The sequence below is a fragment of the Ruditapes philippinarum genome, unplaced genomic scaffold (assembly GCF_026571515.1).
Source record: "Ruditapes philippinarum isolate M1 unplaced genomic scaffold, ASM2657151v2 ctg3180_1_1_1_1, whole genome shotgun sequence".
NCBI lineage: Eukaryota > Metazoa > Mollusca > Bivalvia > Venerida > Veneridae > Ruditapes > Ruditapes philippinarum.
In genome coordinates this window covers 37,253-45,857 of record NW_026865826.1, presented here as the reverse complement: position 1 = coordinate 45,857, position 8,605 = coordinate 37,253, and positions in this window count along the sequence as shown.

Below are 8,605 nucleotides of genomic sequence, written 5' to 3'. Positions count from 1 at the left end.
TTTCTTTTAAAACAGTTTTTGATTTTTTTTTAAACACTTTCGAAAAAGCAAAAAAACTTTGACTTTCTTGCAATTTTTTTTTTTTTTTTTTTCCCCTTTTTTTGAAAATGTGAGTAGGGGATTAAAATTTAAACCCTTTCTTTTTTAGTTTTTTAAAATAAAGATTTGCCCGTAAAGGATACTGGTCGTCGGGAATTTTTAAAGGCTAGTTTTAAAGGGTAATGATGGAGAAATTTTTTTAGCCCGGGGGAAATATCTCCTTTATGTAAAGGGTAAACCCATAGATGGGGCTAATAAAGTTGTTTCCCCTTTTAACCTGTCAAAAATGGGAAATGAAAAAAAGTGGTTTCCCTTTATAACCTTTGAAACATGGACTGAAGAGAGTTCTTTCCCTTGAATTATTTACAAACAATATGAAGCTATTGTTTGCTGAAATTGGCCAAGTCCAAGACACAAATTAATTATCAAGATTTGAAAATGTGACAAGGAGAAATATGCAACTTATAAACAACATAATTATAAAACTGAGTTATTTACAAAGACAGTATTATTCCATTGGCTGAGAGACGGTTATGGTTTTAAGGTGGCCTATATGTGCCTGAACTTCAACTAATCACTAATCCCTTCAACTGCTGCAGGATTTGGGTTCTTTTTTTTGTGATGGAAGCTTTGAGGGAAAGCTGTTGGGTTTTCTTCTCAGGGGCCCCTTATGTCCTTGAAAAAATATTCAACAAAGGGGCAGCTGAGATGTATCCCACCAAGTAAAGCTGGGAAGTTCTTGTATGACCCATACAATGTCTGCATGACTTAAAATTTATCAAACAAATGTGCCTGAAATACTTTCAGGTGACATTGGGTGTTACCATTTAAAATTAAGAATGAAAAATGCCAAATGACCTTGATACAGAGCGTCATTGTATATTAAAGCCAAACAAACAAAACAAAAATATCAAAACCATTTCATTCATTGTTGCTATTTTTGTTGTTGAATATTTGGTATTACCAATTATATTGGTCTAATGGCAAGATTTTTTTATTTGCTGTTTCTTTGGAGGCTGTTTCTTTGGGGTTTTCATTAAATAAATTTTAAAATATTGTACTGGATACACTTTACTTTAACTATTGCTTTCATTATTCACAGATACAGGATTTGAGATAGTATTTAGAATTGTGCTGTGTATAATGAATAAATTTCAGATCATAAAAATACAAAACAAACATCATAATTCAAGTTGTCAGGTAATTATTTTACAAGATTCCCTGTTTTTTTTTGTACAAGAACTTGGTTTATATTTTTGATATTTTTTTTACCCTCATTTCAAAAAAAAGTGAACCTAAATTGTGGTTTTGTAAAAACTTTAATGTAGCTCTTTATTCAAACATTAAAGTTATCAACATGAAACTTACTACATTTGACAAGGTGCAGTTGCTAGACATGGAGCATAATTCTTACAGCTATAATTTTGAGGTAATGCCCCTTTTTAGCTCACCTGAGCTAGCTCACACTTGTTCGTAAACACTCTTAGCGGTCACATTTTTGCCTCAATCATCATCAAACTTTGTCAGGATGCTTATCTAGGTAATAGCTCGGATGAGTTCGAACATGGGTCATCTCGGATGAAAAAATAGGTCACAGGAGCTAAAAATAGAAAAACCTTGTTAACACTCTGGTTGTCACATTTTGACTCAATTATCATCAAACTTAGTCATGATGCTTGTCTAGGTAATAGCTTGGATGAGGTCGAACATGGAGTCATCTCGGATGAAAAACTAGGTCACAGGAGCTAAAATTAGAAAAACCTTGTTAACACTCTTATGGTCACATTTTTGACTCAATTATCATCAAACTTGGTCAGAATGCTTGTCTAGGTAATTGTTCGGATGAGTTTGATGGGTCAGGTGAGAGATCTAGGGCCATCTTGGCCCTCTTGTAAATTAAGAATTGCCAAAATTGGTCATTTTAATAGACAAGTGTTAACATAAAATTTGGTGCTCATGTTCAAGTTACAGTGTTGTTCTCTTATCAATGGATTATTGATTTTTAGCTCAACTATTTGAAGAATAATCGAGCTAATGCAGTCACCTATTTAACCCTGTGGTTAAGTTTTTGCATGTAAACTATTATCTCCATAACTACTGAAGGGAATGGATTGAAACTTCACACACTTGTTCTCTGTGATTATCTAACATGATTGGCACAAGTCCCATAACTCTGATTTGCTTTTTTGCATAGTTATGCCCCTTTTTTGACTTCGAAATTCTTGGTTTAGTTTTTGCTTGTATACTGATATCCTCATAACTACTGAATGGTTTGTGCCTTTTTTTGTGCCAATTTTATGTATTCATAGTTTACTCGATAAAACATCTTAGTAACAAGCCTTTGTACCTTTTCAGACAATTTTATGTATTCATATAGGTAAGCATTATTATACTCAATGGAACGTCCTTATGACAACTTTTTTGAATAGTCAAGCGTTGCTGTCCTCCAACAGCTCTTGTTTTCTTACTATTTTTATTTGGGATATATTTTTGTTGTTTGGATCAGGAATACAAAGCCAAACATTTTGGTTTGCCAAAAATTAAGTTGTGGTAATTGAAAGTTAATATTCTGCTCAAAAAATCATATCTATTCAATTTTATTTTTTAGCTTGACTATTCATAGAATATAGAGAGCTATTGTAATTGCAGTCACACTTTTTTAAAGTTTTTGCGTGCAAGTTGATATTTCCAAAACTACCAAAGAAGATGGGTTGGAACTTTACACACTTATTAGAAGGCATAATAGGAGGTTAATTTCTAAAGCACATAACTCTAACATGGATTTTGGCAGAATTATTGCCCTTTTTAAACTTTGAAAATTCTACCATATTGAACCTCTTACTTTACTATCAAGCACTGAGAATAGTCAAGCTTGCTGTCCTACTGACAGCTCTTGTTACATGCTTGCTGTATTTTATGTAAACTCAAAAAGTTGTTTTATATCTGCAATTGTTGATTTAAAATTTTAAACAGTTCTTGTTTTATAGGCAACATAAAAATCAGGTCTTTTAAGATTGTTATGTGTTCTTATTTCAACAAGGTCTTGTGTGTAACAAAATGACCTGTATATATGTTTTAAAAATTAATCATATCACGTCAGATTTTATAAATTTATGTAGAATTTTGTTGTGTTCAAAATGCAATCTCAGCATTATGAAGTTTGCCTGCATATTGATCAATATGTTGGTTTTGTTGTGACGTGGCTCAATTATGATGATACATGCAAATATAGGTTGAACATTACTTAGGTGAAATTTGATAAAAATGAATTTATCAAGAAAATTAAGTGATTGTATAGCAAACCTTAAAATATAATGTCAAAATACATTTTATACCAGAATGAGTAACTTCAATTGTTTGTTAATCTGTAAATCTTTTGAGTGGTTATAGATTTATTAAAGTTTCTTTGATTTTATTTTTCATATAAGTTTTTAGTCCTCGCTTAAGGTCGATAACTTTTAATAACTTTGCACCACAAATTTGTGGACTTTATTTGATGCATAGTGTGATTGAACTTGGAACTTTCTATTCTTGTGATGAGATAATTTAAACGTTAGTGGATCAACCATGGTGCTCTCCCACACCAATAGGAAAGGTCTTCTTCTACTTGCATATCATTAACAATACTTCCAGCTCAAATGACATGACTATGTCACCAGTAAAGAACAAGGTCAGTCTGTACATCATGGTAGTTCTGACCAAGTTATATTCTGTTGACTGTCCAATCTTGTAATTCTGTGATTGAAATCCCTGAAATATCTGTTTAACATTGACTAATGCAAATCTTGATTATAGGCCAATATACAAGTGCATTAAGGTTAGAGTTTACCAACCTGAGTCCTTACATGACCTTTCTGTGTTTGTTATACTTGGAACTAATAAAACTTGATGCAAGATTTGTACATTATACAGTAACTGTCTTTTGTGAGCCTATATTTTATTTACTAATAAAATATATTTAAAATAACATTCATGTAGTGTTCAAGATTAAATTTTTTTAACTTGACAAATCAAAGGACAGGTAGAGCTATTGTACTCATCCCAACATAAGTGTCACAGTCACACTTGGTTAAGCTGGAATCTCCAAAAGTATTGAAGGGCATTGGTTAAAAATTGACACACTTGTTTTCTTAGATTATATAATTTGATGGGAACTGGTCCCATACCTCTTAGTTACTGTTTTACTTAGTTATATCCCTTATCTTACTGTCTAGCACAGAGAATATTCGAATGCACTGTCACAGTTATTGTTGTTGAGAATTTTTGTTTGAAGAAAGTATTTACAAGTTGTTATAGCTTGTTTTATTTCCATAATCCATGTTAAAGATATATTCTGATCCTCCTTGGCCAAGTGGTAAAGGTCACCAAGTTGAAATTACTTACACAACTGGTTATAGGTTGAAATCTTAGAGGGCTCTTTAATTTAAGAAGTCTATCCAAATGACTTATGGAAGTTTAATTTTTCTCTGGCGCCCACTTGTGCCTGAAATAATCTGTGGATGGGTGCTTGAGACCTTTCTCTGTCAATAAACCTTGTTAGTGTTCATATGTCATTTACAATGTTGGTATAACTTAAATACCAGCCAAATTGAAGATTTATTTGATATGCTCATGTAATCAGGTGATCTTTGCTGTCTTTCAGGTTGATAGAACTATTCTGTATAATCAAGCAGGCAATATCCTTGCTTTTATTAAATGATATGTTGATAAAATATTTGCTTATGTTATGGACTGATCTTTATATTAATAGATCTGTTGAATATACATAATGATATAAATGTGAACAATTATATTTTTGTGAATGTTTGAATAAATACAGGCAATTAGGTAAAAATGGAAGGAAATACTGTGCAACAAAATATTTATGAGTCATTATATGATATCCTGAATGAATGATTGTGTTTGAAAGTTTCTGTAAATGATATGATACGAAATAATAAAATTCGAAAAATGTTATTTCTTTTCTTCTTTAAAGTGTATAAAGCTGTATATCTGATGCAAAAGTTATTGTTTGAATTTTAAAAAAGTATACTTCCAAAATGCTTGTATGAAATTAATATGGTAATTTGTTGCCTTGAGGTTAATTGTTAAAGTGTCGCGTTCGACCTTAAAAGCTAATGGTGCAATTGAATTGTAGTATTTAAGAGTAATTCTTGTATCAGTCATTAAAGAGCAATGAAATAAGATGCAGATGAATTGTGAAATCATTTGTTATTTGTTTAGTCTGACAATGGCTGCTGAATGGACTATTCTGATATATTAAAGCAGGATAGGGTCATTATAAAATGCATCAGTTACTACATACTGAGACCAGGGTCTTTCAGAAAGGTATTTCTATTTGAAAGACCCTGCTGCAACATTCGTTCTTTTATAGTCACGGATATAGTGGAGAGTATTTTCAAAATAAGTCTCAATAAACGAACTGTGTCAGTCATTCTGATAAAAACATGATGCAACTTCAAATAAAAACGTGAAGTTTATATTGCCTAGAAAATACAGACTTTCTTCCATTAGATCCATAGTCAAGTTAAATATCTCTGATGAAAAACATTTAAAATTATTGCTTCTTACACGAGAACATATATTTCTCGTGGTAGATGTTTGTCTAAAATTATTAATCGTGACATTAACCAAAGATGTCGTTTGATGCACACAGCAGACAGCATATTATTTTTTTTTTTGAAGAATTTAAGTACATGTATGTTTTAGTATACATGTATGTTATCCCTAGTTCATGTTGCAGTATAAAATGTATATATATGCATTTAAATTGCATGAAATGCATATGCTTTTTAGCTCACCTGAGCAATGCTCAGGGTGAGCTATTGTGATCGCCCTGTGTCCGTCGTCCGTCGTCGTGCGTCGTGCGTCGTCAACTTTTCACATAAACTACATCTCCTCTGAAACCAATGACTGCACATTAACCAAACTTTAAAGGTATGATCCTTTGGTAGTCCCCTTTCAAAGTTGTTCAATTGGTTCCGGTTTGTTACATAAGTAGGTCACAGGGCCAGAAAAGGATTTCAAAAAACACAAAATTAAAAAATCTTCTTGTCTGAAAGTACATGGGCCAGAGCTTTGATTTTTGTATATGGTATCATCTATGGGTCCTCTACCAAAGTTGTTCAAATTTTGTCCCTAGTGTCAAAATTTGGCCCCGCCCCGGGGGGTCATAGGTTTTTCCTTATATGTCTATAGGTAAATCTAAAAAAATCTTCTTCTCTGATTTTGCAAAGGCTACAGATTAGATATTTGGCATGAAACATTGTGTAGTAGACCTCTATCAAGATTGTTCAAATAATGGCCCTAGGGTCAAAATTGGCCCCGCCCTAGGGGTCATTGATTTTCATTACATACATATAGTGAAAACTTGAAAAATCTTCTGGTCTGAAAGTAAATGGCCTAGAGCTTGGATTTTTGGTATATGGTATCATCTATGGGTCCTCTACCAAAGTTGTTCAAATTTTGTCCCTTGTGTCAAAATTGGCCCCGCCCGGGGTCATAGGTTTTTCCTTATATGTATATAGTAAAATCTAAAAAAAAATCTTCTTCTCTGATTTGGCAAAGGCTACAGATTAGATATTTGGCATGAAACATTGTGTAGTAGACCTCTATCAAGATTGTTGAAAATAACGGCCCTAGGGTCAAAATTTGGTCCCGCCCCGGGGGTCCATTGATTTTCATTACATTACATGTAGTGAAAACTTGAAAAATCTTCTGGTCTGAAAGTAAATGGCCTAGAGCTTTGATATTTGGTCTATGGTATCATCTGAAGGTCCAATACCAAAGTTGTACAAATTTTGTCCCTAGTGTCAAAATTGGCCCCGCCCCGGGGGTCATAGGTTTCTAATATGTATATAGTAAAACATAAAAAAATCTTCTTCTCTGAATTGGCAAAGGCTACAGGTTAAGATATTTGGCATGAAAACATTGTGTGGTAGACCTCTACCAAGATTGTTCAAATAAGGCCCTCGGGTCAAAATTGGCCCCGCCCTCGGGGGTCATTGATTTTCATTATATACATATAGTGAAAACTTGAAAAATCTTATGGTCTGAAAGTAAATGGCCTAGAGCTTTGATATTTGGTCTATGGTATCATCTATAGATCCAAAACCAAAGTTGTTCAAATTTTGTTCCTAGAATTAAAATAAGCCCCGCCCTGGGGGTCATTGATTTCCCTATATGTATATAGTAAAAAACTTAAAAAATCTTCTTTAAAGAACCCAAAGAGCTAGAGCTAAGATATTTAGCATGAAAACATCTTCTAATGGGTGTCTACAAAGTTTGTTCAAATAAAAAGCCCTGGGGTCAAAATTGGCCCCGCCCCAGGGGGTCATTGATTTTCCCTATATGCATATAGTAAAAACTTAAAAAAATTTCTTTGAAAGAACCCAAAGAGCTAGAGCTAAGATATTTAGCATGAAACATGTTCTAATGGATGTCTACCATGTTCGTTCAAATAAGAGCCCTGGGGTCAAAACTGGCCCCGCCCCGGGGTCATTCATTAGCTCGACTTTTTTTTTTAGATATATACATATTATATATATACATACATATATATATATATATATATACATATTATATATATATATATATATATATATATATATATATATATATATATATATATATATTATATATATATATATATACATATGTAATTTATATATATATATTATATATATACATACATACATATATATATATGTATATATATATATTTGTATTGCATTTTTGGTGTGTGTGTATATATGAAATATATATATATATATATATATATATATATATATATATATATATATATATATATATAAGATATATATATATATATATACAATATATATATATATCTTATATGTATATATATATAAATATGTATGTATATATATATATATATATATATATATATATATATATATATATATATATACATACACACACACACACACATATATATACATGTATATATATAATATATACATAATATGTATACATATATATTTATATATATATATATATATAGATATATATATATACACATATATATATATATATATATATATATATAAATAAATAAATATATATATATATATATATATATATATATATATATATATATATATATATATATACATAAAAATCTTCTTTTAGAAAACCCAATAAGCTAGACCTTAGATGTTTAGCATGAAACATCTTCTAATGGGTGTCAACCAAGTTTGTTCAAATAAAAGCCCTGGGGTTTAAACTGGCCCCGCTCCGGGGGGCCTATATACAGGTGAGCGACTTTGGGCCATCATGGCCCTCTTGTTTAAATTTATCTCAGTAATGAACTGAAACATGACATCGAAATGAAAATATCATAAAATATATGTCAGTAATGAGTTTTAACATGAAATATTGCACTCTTATATTAATTTACTATGGGAGCAAAATTTAGTGTTAGTGTACGACTGAAATGAATCATACATATTGTAACCAATGTAGATTAATAAAAAAAACGATGAGATATATTCATCACGGGGCGAACTACATATGGATCTCAAAATTGAGCATCGGTAAAAATGTA